This window comes from Lichenostomus cassidix, chromosome 6, assembly GCF_008360975.1.
Source record: "Lichenostomus cassidix isolate B80296 chromosome 6, HeHo_3.0, whole genome shotgun sequence".
Taxonomy (NCBI): Eukaryota; Metazoa; Chordata; class Aves; order Passeriformes; family Meliphagidae; genus Lichenostomus; species Lichenostomus cassidix.
The window spans coordinates 9,819,036-9,833,405 of NC_139487.1; the positions used below are offsets into that span (position 1 = coordinate 9,819,036).

The following is a 14,370-nucleotide window of genomic DNA, read 5'->3' on the forward strand; positions in this document are numbered from 1 at the left end:
AGGGCTGGCAGAGCAAAAGGTCTCCACTCTTTTCCAATATGACTCAATAGCTGAGTTGTCAACAGTGTATGGATTTCAAAGGGCAGGGAAGGAATTATTTATTACAAAGTCGTTCATATCTTCTGCCACAGAGGTTCTCCTGCAGTTCAACCAAAAAGTTCCTGGAGTCTCTGGGTTTTGGTCTACCACCCAGGACACATGGATGGTGCTCAAGTGGGGATAATTCAGGCCAAGAGTGTTGCCTGGCCCTTCCATGTCCAGTTCAAAGAGAGAGACTAGGCCTGCTGCTGTAAAGTGCCACCAGACTCACTCTTAGCCAGCACAGTCAAAGCCTGGGTGTTGGAGCTTCATGCAGGGCTGTGTTTCTTCCAGGGAAACAACAGCAGAGATGCAGCAGACAGGGTCTGGACTCTCTCTTCATGCTCCCTCAGCTCACCTGCAGGCAGGTCAGTCTGTCTATGCAGACAGGTTTGCAAGCCCTTGCAAAGTCAGGTCTAAGGAAACAACACTGCAAGCTCAAATCAGAGCTTTGATGAAGGGTTTGCCTTGTCCCATCTGAGCCATCTGTCTGCCTCTCCCCTGGTATCTTTTACCAGATCTTTCAGTCATTTATTTTGACAGTCTGCACGATGACATGATATAGCAGAGGCTGTCTGCTCCAGCAAGTAATGTCTTCAGATATTTTGCTTTGCATATGGGTGCAAAAGGCCATTGCCCTCAGGTTGGATAGGTTGCCCTATCATCACATCAGATCTCATTAATGAAACAGGCTTGAATCACAGAATCAGCAATTGTTTAGATTGGAGAAGACCTCTAAGATCATCCTGTCCAACTATTAACCCATCACTGTCAGGTCCATGACTTGTCACTAAGTGCCACATCTACACATCTTTTAAATACCTCCCGGGGTGCTGACTCCACCGCTTCCCTGGGCTGCTTATTCCAGTGCCTGACAACCCTTCTGGTGAAGAAGTTTTTCCTAAAATCCAATCTAAACCCACCCTGATAATCTTAAGACCTTGTCCTATGTCTTGCTACTTGGGAGAAGGGACTGAGCCAGACCTCCCTACAGCCTCCTTTCAGGAAGTTGTTGAGAGTGAGAAGGTCTCCCTTGAGTCTTCTTTTCTCCAGGCTAAACAACCCCATTTCCCTCAGCTGCTCCTCACAGGACTTGTGCTCCAGACCCTTCACCAGTTCCATCACCCTTCTCTGGAATCACTCCAGCACCTCAATGTCTTGTCATGAGGGGCCCAAAAGTGAGCCCAGAATTCAAGGTGTGACACACACCTGGCCACACATTGACTCATGTTCAGCTGCTGTCACCAGCACCCCCAGATCCCTTTCCCCTGGGCAGCTTTCCAGCCACTCTGCCCCAGCCTGTAGGGCTGTGTGACTTAGGGGCAGAACCCTTCACTTCCCTTTGTTGAACCTCATACAGCTGGCCTTATCCCATCAATCCAGCCTGTCCTGATCCCTCTCAGCTGACTTCACCTCAGCATCTCCCAAGAGAGTGGATCGGGTGATTGAAGGAACCATACAATCTCTCCTGAGACTGAATTCCTGGTCCTGGGCAGCCTCAGAGGGGCTACACAAGCACATTTGTTATGAAATTTCCAGCTGCTTAAACAGACACACACATGCCTTTGGGCAGCCATGGGCCAGGGGATCCACCAGAGCTCCTAGAGCATGGTGCCTTCTCTTGGCCCTTGTGGGAGTGCCTGAGCTGCTTTCTCCTCCACAGCAGGTTCTGCTGCTGTCCTGCTCTGTTTAAAAGGCCCAAGTGCTGCCCTGGCAGAGGCTGTGCTTCAGAGGATGATGCTTTCAGCCATAAGCTGCACTTGGCTGAATTCTAAGGAACTGGTTATGGCTGGAAAATAGCTCTCCTCAGTTCCATCATTTATCAATGACACACATTGCACTTATCTTTTTTGGGACTGGATTTATAGTTTGATAAAGTAAATGGCAGTCTCTTTGTTGACTTAAGAGGATTTTTAGGTTCACGGTTATGACTTGACACAGTAAAAGTATACTGCCTTTAAAAATCAAGGAAAAATAACCCATATTAGACTAAATTTTATTCTCCTAAATAGTCTACATTCTGTTTTTTTGGCACAATTTCATGTAACTGTTATCTTAGAATGTCTATTTTGTAATTGTGCAGAACAGATAGTTCTTTTCTTCTCCAAATAACTTTCAAATACATCTTTCAGTCGTGCTTTTTGCTCTTCATCCAGTGCAGCTGAAGGCTTAATGCATGTCGACCTTTAGCAGATCTGCCTTTTTAAGACCTGCTTGGCTCTCTTTGAGAGTGTTCTTTGTGGGGCAAGGAAATGACACTTTTCTTATATTACATCCCATAGCAGGAATTTCTGTAAAGTATGGTTTCCTCACAGAGCCCTACGAACACTGAGAAATTCTGTATGTAAGTCAAGTGTATCTTATTCACCTCTTTAAAATCCTCAGTCTTTTCCTTTTTCCAAAGGGTATTTTTTCCAGGAGTTCTTTACAATCTTGTGTGAATTAGCTGTGCCTTTGGAGGCTGAGTTAAAAAGCTTTTAGAGAGTAAATCTCTAACAATTCCTGAGGTTCTAATCTTGGTTACAGTGATGAGGGAGGGTGAATTCCAAAGAGTGTTAGCAGAAACTTGGGAAGTTTTCTGAGAAGGAATCTGGACCAGTCTTTTCCTCCCATCCTTCATCTGACCTCTATAGGGTTTGCCACTTTGGTGCCCATGGGAAAGCCATGATTTTTATTTCTTACAAACAGGGAATCAAGATAACAGGGTGGTTTGGAAGCATTCCTCATTCCTGGAATCATGTAGTTTCTCTTGTGTGTCAAAAAAAAGATTGTCTCTCCCTATAACTCTTCCTCTCTCTTCATTGGTCTCCTGTTGTGGTGCAGCCAGAGGAGAAGAACACCTGCATTTGCATTACTACAGATCATCTTCTCATATCTTGAAGATTTTCTCTTCCCAGCAGAAGAGATGATCTGCATCTATGCTTATCTTTATTTTCATTTCGTTACCTATGGTTCCATTTGTGATTTCATTAAGTGTCCCTTGTGCTTATCTTGGAGAAATTTAGAAGAGCACAGGAAGATCCATGTGATGAGAAGGTGATGAGAAAGTGTGCTCTCAGAGGTACACATCAGGTAGGGAAGAAATAATGATTGCAAGATATGTGAATACTATTGCTATGGGGGTCAGAGCTAAGGTTAATTAAATGTCTTCATTGTGCATTGTCTTCCCCTTAAGGTGTTTGAGAGCCTTCTAAGAGAACCATTAACTCTGAGCAGCCGAGGTTTTTAATGAATATTTTTATTGATTTTGCTTGCAACAGGTTTGCTCTTAACTTACCTCTATGTATTCCTCATGTATTTTGCCTTGAAACTATATTTAAATTTTCCCAATTCAGTATTACTAACTGGTACATTTTAAATCAGATATGGCATGTAAATATTCTTACTTTTTTAAGAGAAAGCCATCAAAGTGCATATACTCCTTTTTTTCTTCAGTCTTTCTACAAACATGATATGAATAAAATATTCTGGAAATTACATGCAGATAACTAATGTGGCTCCTACTGAACTAGGCAATTAAACCATCTCCATATGAATTGCTTGGTGATATGCAAAAGTATATGTTTTAGCATTTCCTGCATTATACAGATTAAAAAGAACATTGCATCCAGATAAGGATCTGAAAGTTGTTGGGTCTCTTGTTTATAACCTCCATGTTGCTGTGAGAGATTTAAGCGGATATTAAGTATGAGTATTTGTGATTCATTCCCTCTGTATGTATGAGCATTTCCTTTCAGAATGCCTGCTTCTCATTTTGCATGAAAACTACTGTTTCGCTGCCATGGAAATGAGAAATTGTGAGAATTAATGGAATGATGAATCTCCATTGCTTGAAGACTTTCAATCAAGGCTGGCTGTCTTGAAGAGTTATTGTTCTCACTGTGGAAGGAACTAGAGGAGGTAGTGACCTATGTCTTTCTTTAAGGCCCTTTTCTGGCCTTAATATGATGTCTCTGATGCAAATTTCTTTTTTTATACTCAGTCTGGCCAGATGCCCTGGAGGTCTCAGCTCCTGCTGACAGTGCTGTGTGTGTCTTTAGGAATGCTCTTGGTCTGACACTGGTTTGGTTAGAGCTCATTTGGGACAATGCTATGGGTTTCCTCCACTGTATTTTGCTTTCTCACTTTCTGCAAATCTCCAAGTAACTGCATTCTGTGTTTAGGCTGTGGGACATGTGACAGACACAGAGGTGTCCAGAGCCCTCATCACTGATTCTCCAGCCTGGGGATCCAACTGGAGCATCCATGCTGCTCTGTATGCCTTTTCAAAGGACGAGTGGGCTAAGGACAGGGAGAGGGAAGTGGAGTTTTAAACTTGCTAGATGCCTTGTTTGTCTTACCACTGTTTGTAACTCATCTGAAAAAACTCTCAGGTTTCCTCTGTATTTACAAGAGGAAATGTTCAGTTCTGCTCCTGTTCAAACAATCTATCAGCCCCGTGTTTTAAAATACAGCAGTACAGATCTGAGGCCATTAGTTAAAGACATAAAGAATCACGCCCAAAGTTGTAAACATAAATTTTTGTGAATTATTTTTTTATTGAAGTATGTTCAAGAAATTTACATATAGATTAAACCCTAAATATACCAAATGTCAGTCTGTTTACATCCTGATGCTTTCACGTTACCGCTGTGAATGGATTGCATTCAGAGCTGGAGCATTCTCCTCATTGCCTCTCTAACTAAAATACTGCAGCAGTGAGGGTTACAAGGGATCCTTACAGGTCACAAACATGCTTGGGAGATCTTTGACTTTTGGGACTTTGCTATGAACTTGTCAGAATTTTAATGTATGTTGCCTGAAAAGCTAATGAGGCTCCATCTGGAGACTTATAACTGATTACAGGCTCAATTCTTTCTCCTACCTGAACAGCTCAGTCCTTTGTTCATACTCCTATAAAAAACAACAGCAGCAGCAACTCAGTGACTTCTCCTCATCAGAAGGAGATATTGTTTGCTGAAAGCTGTTATTCCGTGTACTTGCACCTTGTGCAGGCAAGTGTCTTTTTTTTCTTTTCTTTTTTTTTCTTTTTTTTTTCTTTTTTCCTTTCTTTTTTTTCCTTTTCTTTGTCTTTTTCCCCTCTAAATTTCATTTCTTGGGCATTTCAAATGCCTCCCCCCTCAAGGTGATCTTGTAGTGGTTAGCAGTTCATCAGGATGGATGTACAGACGATATCAATATCCTTGCCTTCACGGATGGGGCAGTCTAATCTAATAGCTGAGGCACCTGAGGGGTCAGAACAGTGGGATAATGTAGAGTGATCACTTCTAACTAAAATGTGATAGCACTGAAGGAGAAGATAAAAGCATATGGGGCAAAAGAAGGTAAAGAGTGCATTTGAGGTTTTTGTACGATGGAATAACAGCAGGAATATGTCCACAAAACACTGCTGATTGAGCCTGGCTGTCAAGGCAAAGGATTTGAAATCTGCCTTGTAGACTCACTATTTCCTGCTGCAATTCCCTTCTTTCACCTTTCTGTCTTCATCTGGAAAGGAATCAATGGTGTTATAATCTGTCTAAACAAAGGCTGTGCACAGCACCTGCTCTGTGTGAGTTCAGCACCATTTGCATCCCTGAGTCACAGGTGTGAGCTTGAGCAGAGGTGATCATAGCACCCTGACTATCTGCAGCACTCCACTGCAGGATTTGTAAACCAGAGGGAATAGGGGGAGTTCCTAAAAAATCTAATAACTCATTTGTGAATTTCAGTTGATGTGTTTAGTCCTCCATCTGTTTGAGAGCTTGTTTCTTATGGGCATTTTTGTATTTTAGAGCACCGATCGTAACATTTTTCTTGCTGTCCCTGTTGCTTTATCCCCATGAGCAGTGGCCAGCCTGTCCTGGAGGGTCCTCTCCAGTTCAACAGGGTAGAATATCATCACTTCTGCAGTGAATTGGGCTGGGGCAATGTCAGCCTTTCTGCTGGATGATACCCAGATCACTGAACCATGGCAGGCTGATAGGGTGATAGGCAGCAGTTAGCATCTTCAGCCAGGCAGAAAAACTAGAAAATCTGTGTCAGTGAGGGAACAGGATCTGCACCATGATGAGACGACAGATGCAGCCAGATGATGATGATGGTGATGATGAGGATATTAGGATCCCCATCCTGCTTCACAGGAATGTAAAAGTGTTTTTTGACTTGCTGGGAACTGGAGGAAACTATTCAGTGCCAACTGTAAGTACTTTGAAAGAGATGAAAAAAAATGTTTTGTTTCCTTGGCTAAAACATCCATCTGAGATGGTAACCACCTATGCCTGGCTCTTGCAGACAGCCAGAGAAATGTCCCTAGGTCTTCAAGGCAGCCGTGAAATGAAAACTTTCTCCTAACAGATGATACATTCCCCTTATTAGTTACAGCCCAGTGGCCACTGTCAAACACATATTAATTATTTCTCTATTTTTTTTCCTTTTTAGCACCTGCAAGAAGCTTTTCCCTTCCATAAGCAGCTCTTTATTGAACAGCAGTTTGTTACTGATTTCTATATTCAATAAAAAGCGTGGTAAATGGGGACATTAAATTACTCTAGAGCTCTCACTTTTAAAAATGCAAGAGAAAATAGGACATCATGATGTGTTATGTTAACAAATGCAGGATAGAAACAGAAACTTTGCTGAGGTAAGCTGCCTAAAATTTGTCCAGTTTGGTTGCAAACAGACAAAATTTGTTTTGTTGCATGTGTGAGTACATGTGAATACATGTGCACAGACATACATGTGAGGATTTTCCTCCTGAGAGAGCTGTAAGTTGTTGTCTCTCATTTGAATCCCAAGTCTATTCATTCTCATTTGGATGAAAAATAATTTGTGAGGCCATATGATGACATTCATTAGGCAGAACTTTGAGCAGAGTCTCTCAGTCTGCTATCAAACCAGTCATGAACTGTGATGTGGGTCAGGACTGGGGAGTAAATCTAGTTTAGGTTATGAGACTGGTTCCTTTTTTCCCTGGGTAAAATGAGGTCTCTCTTTTCCTCAAGTTTCCTTCCTATGTGATTCACAGTTTAAAGCCCCTCTAAGTGCATCTGGACTGTGCTTGATTTTCTGTAGGATTTTGTTTTTCTTCAAACTGGGAGATGAAAATGGGTCAGGCAGTGTAAATGCAACTAAGCAATCTGTTCAATGGGCAAAGTCAACTGCAGGACAGGGCTGTCTTTGGGGGCCTCCCTGAATGCACGCCCCTTACTTCCAGTAAGTTTAGGACTCAAGAGAAAAAACAACGCGCTATTGCTTTATGCCCTGCTTGATTTTTTCCCTTTTAGCACCCTAAAAAAAAAAAGTGGCTCCAGATTCTCCTTCCATGCTTGTGTCAGTCAGGACAAATTGATTTTGAGCTCTGTGGAATTACATAGGAGTGGGGGTGGGGAAACGAGATGTTTCTTTTCTTCCTGCTCTGGTCTTCTGTAATTCTTCCCAGTCACTGGGTTCTTGGATATGAGTTAAGGAGCCAGATGCAGTGACCTGGCTTTTCTGCTATTGCTTTCTTGCCTGCAAAGAGAGACAATGTGGCTGTTCTGTGAGCACAGCATGAGCTTCATACAGCAACTGACTTAATCTGCTGTAGGTACAGGTATTTCTAAACAGAACTGAATGGTGGCCATGACCATTTATCCCAGAGGGTGTGAAAAGTGCCAAGCACAGTGACATTGGAGCAATGACAGCAGTAAGAACCTGTCCAGTCCAATGCCTCTGAGTGGCTGACAGTGTTGAGCCTGTGGATGTATGAGCACTTCTCTCGTGGTGCTTCATTAACTAGGTACCCCCAGCCTTCTTTTGTCCCCAGGCAGCTGCAGTTCCACAAACCTCCCAAGTTTCTTGATGAGATGGCTGTGGAGCAGTTCCTGGTGCTGGGTGAGAAGCAGGAGGGACCATGTTTGTAGACATCTGCTCATGTTGCCAGTCTCCAGAGGTGCACTCTGCTCTGGTGTGGCTCTGCCCTGGAGCAGCCTCTGCTCTTTGGGGTAGGTTTGATGACATACGAGAAGGGTAGAGCAGATGTGCACAGGAAGATTTTCTTTCCAGATAATTTCTCTTTCCCCGGAGACACTTTCTGTAGTCTTGGAGGTCTTCACCTGAAGGTTTATGAATGACACTGTGTTTGCAAGTTGAGATTTGAGCATGTTGAGACTCTGACTTCCCTGTTATCCACCTCACTTGGGTGCTGGTTTTGGTTTTGCACCAATTTCTCAAAGGAGAAGAAGTAGAGAAGGACTGCGTCACACTGGGCTCCAGCTGGACACTCTCTGTGGGCATAGGGATGCAGCCTTCTGAACTCCTGCCTTCCCTGTGCACAGATAATGGAGGCACAAGAAACAACAAAAACCCATCCAAACCTCTGAACCTCTAAATTTTGAACTGGGCAGGCCTGAAAGGGAGTAAAAACAGGACAAAACCCTGCTCCCTTGTTCCTGAACTACATTATGCTGGATGTTGTGCTGGCTACTGAGGGACTGCTAGGACCAAACTGTCCTCTCATCAGGTGTTGAACCCCACATTTCCAGCATTTGTCTTTACAGCATTTGGGACCTGGGGAAGAAGTGAAGGTAGACAACTACAGCCCAGCTACTCCTTCTATCACCAGAAGGGGCTCCAAATGGCCATGGCATCACCACTGCTGTGGTAGCACTGCTGACCTGAGGGAAATGTTCAAGTCCCACTGATGGATCTTCTCCCCCTGCAGGCACATGTGAAAGGATAAAAACAGGCCACAGCTCTCGGTCTCAAGAAATGCCTGTGCTTAGCCCAACCTGCACAGAAGTGGGGAGGAAGAGGGAGGTTTGTGGCCTGGTAGCTCCACAAGCTCTGCAGCCCCAGCACACTTTAACCTCCCCTCCTGGAGCTTGCACTGCTTCTCTCTCTTTCCTTGAACAGGAACCTTGAGCCTTTTGGGCCATTTGTCATTTTTTATGAACACACCAATTCACTTGAAATTCTCCCACGCTCTCTTCCTCCCGGCTCTTGCTCGGCCCATTTGGTTGATTGCTGCATGCTCCTGTTAGTGCTGTGTTGGGCTGCTGATGTATGTTTAGTAACTCTCTTTAGTAGGCTTCTTCCAAAAAAACAGTGTTAAGAATTTTTGACACAGTGAGCTGAAGATATATATTTCAGGGTGCAGCCCTGCTCTTGGCCCCCTGCCCTCTCATTGACACTGCACGATGGGATTGACAATGGAAATTTTTGCTCCATGTTCCTGCATTAAGGTGACTTAAACAGGGCTGGGTGTTTGGCAGTTAATTATAGTTTAGCAATCGTGCTTTGTGATGATTGGAGCAGCTCTGCATATAATAGATGTACTCAGGTAATTACCTCGTCTGTTTAAAGAGGCCTCATGGACAAATAAATTTCCCTTTCTCGTTTTTCCCCCTTTCTGAGAGGAGGGCAGGAGAGGAATGCTGAACAAACACTGGGTTCATCCTGACAGAGCCCTGACCTACACCACACACAGCCTGACACACAGGCATGCAGAGGAGCAGCTCTGCCTCTCTCCTGTGCCACGGTGGTGTGGTCAGACCCAGGATTCCCACCCTGTGCTATCTTCACGCTACAGCTGCACTAAGTAATAGCAAAATCTTCTAATGGGTAACGCTTGCTGCTTTCATGATATGAACCCGTCAGGCTCCATTTCCTTCCCGCACATATCGTGCTGTTTTACAGCTTTCTCATGCCTTGGGTGAGAATAAGCTTCCTCTGGCTCTCAGCTTCGGCTGGAGAACTATTTTGTTGTATTTGAGGCTCGGCCAGCAGCTCCCTGCTGGTGCTGGGGCAGCCCCACAGCGTGGGGGATGAGAATGGCAGCAGCAAGAAGTGCTCTGGGCTGCTGACCTGGTGTTGGCAGGGACACAACACACAGGTCTAGGTCTGCAGACACTAAATGGGGTCAAACTGTCCACTGCTCCTCTGAAATGATTGCTCCGCTGGTGGTGCAGGGAAATTGTTCCAGATTGGGTTTGAAAGGGATTGAGCTCCTTACTGCCTTGCTGTCCGAGGTTACCTTTGAAAGGGCTGACCTGTGCTGGCAGGGGCTTGGCCCCAGGCACATTCCCATCGTGTGGGTAAATGGCACTGCTGGGCTGCAGCAGCAGTTATTCACAGAGTATGCTTTGATACACACCTCCTGTCTCACACCTGTGGCATCATCCATGTTGTGGGTTGCCAAGAGAGTGAATCGGCCAAAAAGCTTCTGCTAATTAATGCAATAAGTCATTTTCTACATTCAATATAACCACAGATACAACATTTTACGTCTGGGACTAGAAGGAATCATTTGCTGGAATTTCTTTCCTTATGATTAAATTTCTAGTCTTGAAGTCTCCTTAGGAAAAGGAGTAATTATGAGAGGTCATTTGTCAAAAAGGGTTCATGCATGTGATTAATTTACTGCACTTCAGCAATTTACCATGTATCAGCTGGAAGAGGGAGACTATTTGTGTGTTGCTTGCCCTAAGCATATACATGGAGCTAGGCTAACATGAATTTACATAATGATATATTTCTATAGGATGAATTTTCAAAACAGTAATGAAAAGCCAGAGATTTTTCTGGGATCACTTTTATTTTCTGTGAAGTTTGTGCTATTACTGTACTGTTACTCTGTCACAGATCTCAAACTGTAACCTGGCAATATTTCCTAGAGGTGGTAGTGCTGCTGTTGTTTAAGTTAACTTTCCCTGTAAGATGCTTTTGAAGCCATATCTTATTAGCAGATAAGGTTTTGCCCCCAGCTATCAAACACTGCATCCTTGGTTTCATGAAATATCTCTATCCAGAGAAATTCTCAGTCATATATAGAGTAAAACTTTTACTCCAATTAATTTTGATCCCCTACTGGTAACGAATAACACTCTTGTCAATGTTTAATATTGAAGAATTATTTCTCATTTCACTAACTTTATTTTGATGATTCTTATGTAATATATGTAAGGAAATGCTTTATACAGGGTCATTCAGGGAGAGTTCTGCAGTAAATGAGTGAAGGCATCATCAGTACAGTTCTGCTGAGTTCACAGAGCTTTTGGATCTGTTCCTAACTTTGTGTCCAACTCAACTGACTTCAAGAAATTCCTCTTAGTCTTCAATCACAAGAGTTCACGCAAGTTTTTCCAAGCCTTTCTTTTATGTATGGTTTATTTTATTGCAGCTATGACTAAATACACCTTAGTACTGGGAGATGACCTAAACAATGTACATTCTAATAAGTAAAACAGAGGAAAAGGAAATATGGTTATGCATATTTTAAGATGGTGAACTTACTCCTAGCGAGTTTAAGTGGCCTTTCCAGTATCATGTAAAAAGTGAATAATGAGCAAGGAGTAAACTGAGATATCCAGAGTCTCCAGCTGGAATTTTAATCACAAGATCACCTTCCCTGGTCTAGCTAGTCCCCAGAAATAAGAAAATTTGCTAGTACATTTAGACAGCTCAGGGCAATTTTGTCCTTGTAACTCCATAAAGGGAAATATGTGCACTCAAGGGCTTCTCTCGTGTAGGGAGGTGGTGGTTTGGATGGGAAGAGGAATCTCAGCCTAGGATTTTTTGTATCATTCTCCCTGAATTTTCCATACAGGAAATGGAAAGATCTCCCAACGGTGTGGGGTTAAAGTTTAAAAAAATCCTCTCCATTACAAGGATTAAAAAACCAGCAGTGTTTTAAGAGTCCTTATAAATTGAGGCTTCACTTGCTGAAACAGCATCGTCCCTGTCCAAAAGTACTTGTATTTCTCAGTAAAAAAGTACTTACTCCTGCTTTAGACCAAGGCTTTATGCTTGTACTGAAATGCCATCAATGAAACATGGGCAAGAAGAGACCTCTTAGACAGCTTATCCTGTAATTGCCCACTTCACCTTCTGAAATCATCATTCCTGGATATAGCAAAAGGCTCCTCTGTCACCTTTGTTCCTTTTGCCATGATCCCTTCAGCAGCCATGGGAGATGAGCAATAGGATGGGGAAGCTTCAGGCAGAACATTTTTGGGAGTCAGAGCAGCTGTGGCTTTTCAAGCAGGGTTGTGAGATGTGGTTAATCTTCTTTTGAGCTTCCTCAAGCTCGACCCAAGTGGGAATTAATCAAAAGTGTTGATGATGTAATGTCTATTTCACTCATCATTTGACAGTGATGATAACCAATGTTTATTATGAAATAATTTTGTACCACTTCCGAGTTGATTGGCATTAGGACAGGACACCTGGTGGGAAGGCCTTAAGATAGGATTTCGCTTGGTGAAATAATCTTCCACGTTCTGCAGGGTCAGAAATCACATGCATAAAAAGTGCTGCCTAGGGCTTTCAGCTCCTCTCTTTGAGCTGAAAGACCAAGGAAAAACATGCACACGTGTGTGGGAGGCTGAGAGGATTTAGCAGAGACAGGTTTGTGCTCTGTAAAGGTGAGGACTCCCAGGAACTTTCTTGCCCAGGCAGTTACCAGCTCTTGCTCAGTCAAGTCAGAAAGCATTGCTAGATGACAGTGGCCTTTTCTGCTGTAGGAAAAGAATGTTTCCCTGTTTATTGCTCTCCCTTTTTCATGAAGCAGAAGCCAGGTCAATTAGTTGGAGGAGGCTGGCAGCCTGCTGGGAAATCTGCAAAGCTAAAACCAGTGTTAAGAGAGTACTTCAATAAATTGCTGAATCTGCGCTCGTTAAGATGTAACAAAAATGCTTAAGCATGAGTTTAGGCACAATAAGCTTAAGGGACTTGTTAAATTACGTAAACTCTAGGGCTGCACAAGCACTCTATCTCTCTCTGGAACAAAGATGACTCTGAAGATACCAAGTAGACAATATTATTAAAGTTCAGTTGTTGCTTAGTTGTATCAATCATACTATTTCTTGACATGAAAAAGAGCAAGTAATTTCAGGATCTTTTGGTTTATACTTCTCACACCACGGAGGCTCAACATGGAACTAAAACTTTGCCTTTTGAAGCAGAATGTGTGCACAAAAAGAGACAAAAATCCACAGTCAGGATTTTCAAAAAGTCTTTTGAGGACATCATAGAGCTAATGACAGGCACAAAGGCTTTCAATTTCCACTATAATTTTGCAGATGGAGGAAATATGATTAGTTCAGAGATGACTGAAGTCCCAACATTATTGCATTATTATTTCACCTAATACAAATCCAAGATCCCTGTAATCCTCTTCTATCCCTTTCCCCAGCAAACAGGAAAAGCAGACAGGGGTGGTTGGGACCTGAAGTTATGAGCAGCAGGGTTAGGAATTTGTTGTCTCTGCCAGCTGTTAGCATAAAGTAGTACACAGGGCAATAATCTCATTCTTTTTCCCTTTTTACTGGGAAGGTATGTCCTCATCTGACTTTGAGTGAGTGCATCAGTGCTGGATTATTGTCCAGGATGCTTTCCAGGTGAATTGTCCTACCTGCTGCTGTGGTTCTGAGGGATGAGTCAAACACCACAGCATTGCCTGGGTGGACCAGTGCCAGGAGGGGATTGTAAAAAAGCAACTTGTTTTCAGGCCAGCAGATGCAGCTAATGAGGCATTACTGGATTGTGATAAAGCTGGAAAGCACCCCTCTGCACAGACCATTGGGAAGGTCTACAGGTTCAGCTGGACCCTCAACATGAGAATCCTGACCACATTGGATTGCACCCAAAGTCTGGGCCAAATCAAAACCAAACCAAGCCAACCAACTGAACAGAAAGCATGCAAAAGAAGTGTTACTAAAGTAAGAAAAAGAGACAACAGAAGTTGTTTTCCAAAACAGAGCGAAACAGTCTCAAAACAAAATGAAACAGCAAATATGTTTGTGCATATAGCCCAGTATGTTCCCTTGTGTGCTCATTTCTCTTGTAGAGAGATCTTATCATGATCTTATCAGAAAAGAGGATCACACAGCTGTTGGAAGTCACCATCAGAATATCTTCACTGTGATATATTACTGTTCTGAGGCAAAGATATACTGAAACAGCTGTGTCTTCATGTTTATCTCAAAAATAAATAAAACATTTATGGACTAATATTTATAGGCTTGCAATTTTATCTTCTTTCAGTTACCTGCAGTACAGAAAACCCCTGTGCCATCCATGTTATAAACAAGGAGTGATGATGTACCTGCTGACAATCAGAAGAGACATTTGTCTTTTTTTATTTCCCAATAAGCTCATAAAATTGCAAATATTTTTGTCTGCCTGCTATGTCTTTATGTAAAGACATGTGTGCATATTTGTTTTTAGAGTTGACTGAGTAATTGGAAACAAATCATTTATTTAACATGTTTTCCTTCAGCTGAATCTACAAAGAAATGCAGCATAATTGGGAAAGCAGCTTTGTGCTTCCCA

The 14,370-nt window shown here is 42.8% G+C and overlaps 1 long non-coding RNA gene across 1 annotated transcript; it reads left to right on the forward strand.

Moving 5' to 3' along the window:
- The first annotated feature begins 1,075 nt into the window (after nt 1-1,075).
- On the forward strand, nt 1,076-14,013 carry LOC146435176 (uncharacterized). The gene is made up of 4 exons (XR_014853169.1): nt 1,076-3,978; nt 6,499-6,700; nt 13,372-13,436; nt 13,547-14,013. It is a non-coding gene; the product is annotated as an uncharacterized LOC146435176 (long non-coding RNA).
- Nucleotides 14,014-14,370: the final 357 nt, after the last annotated feature.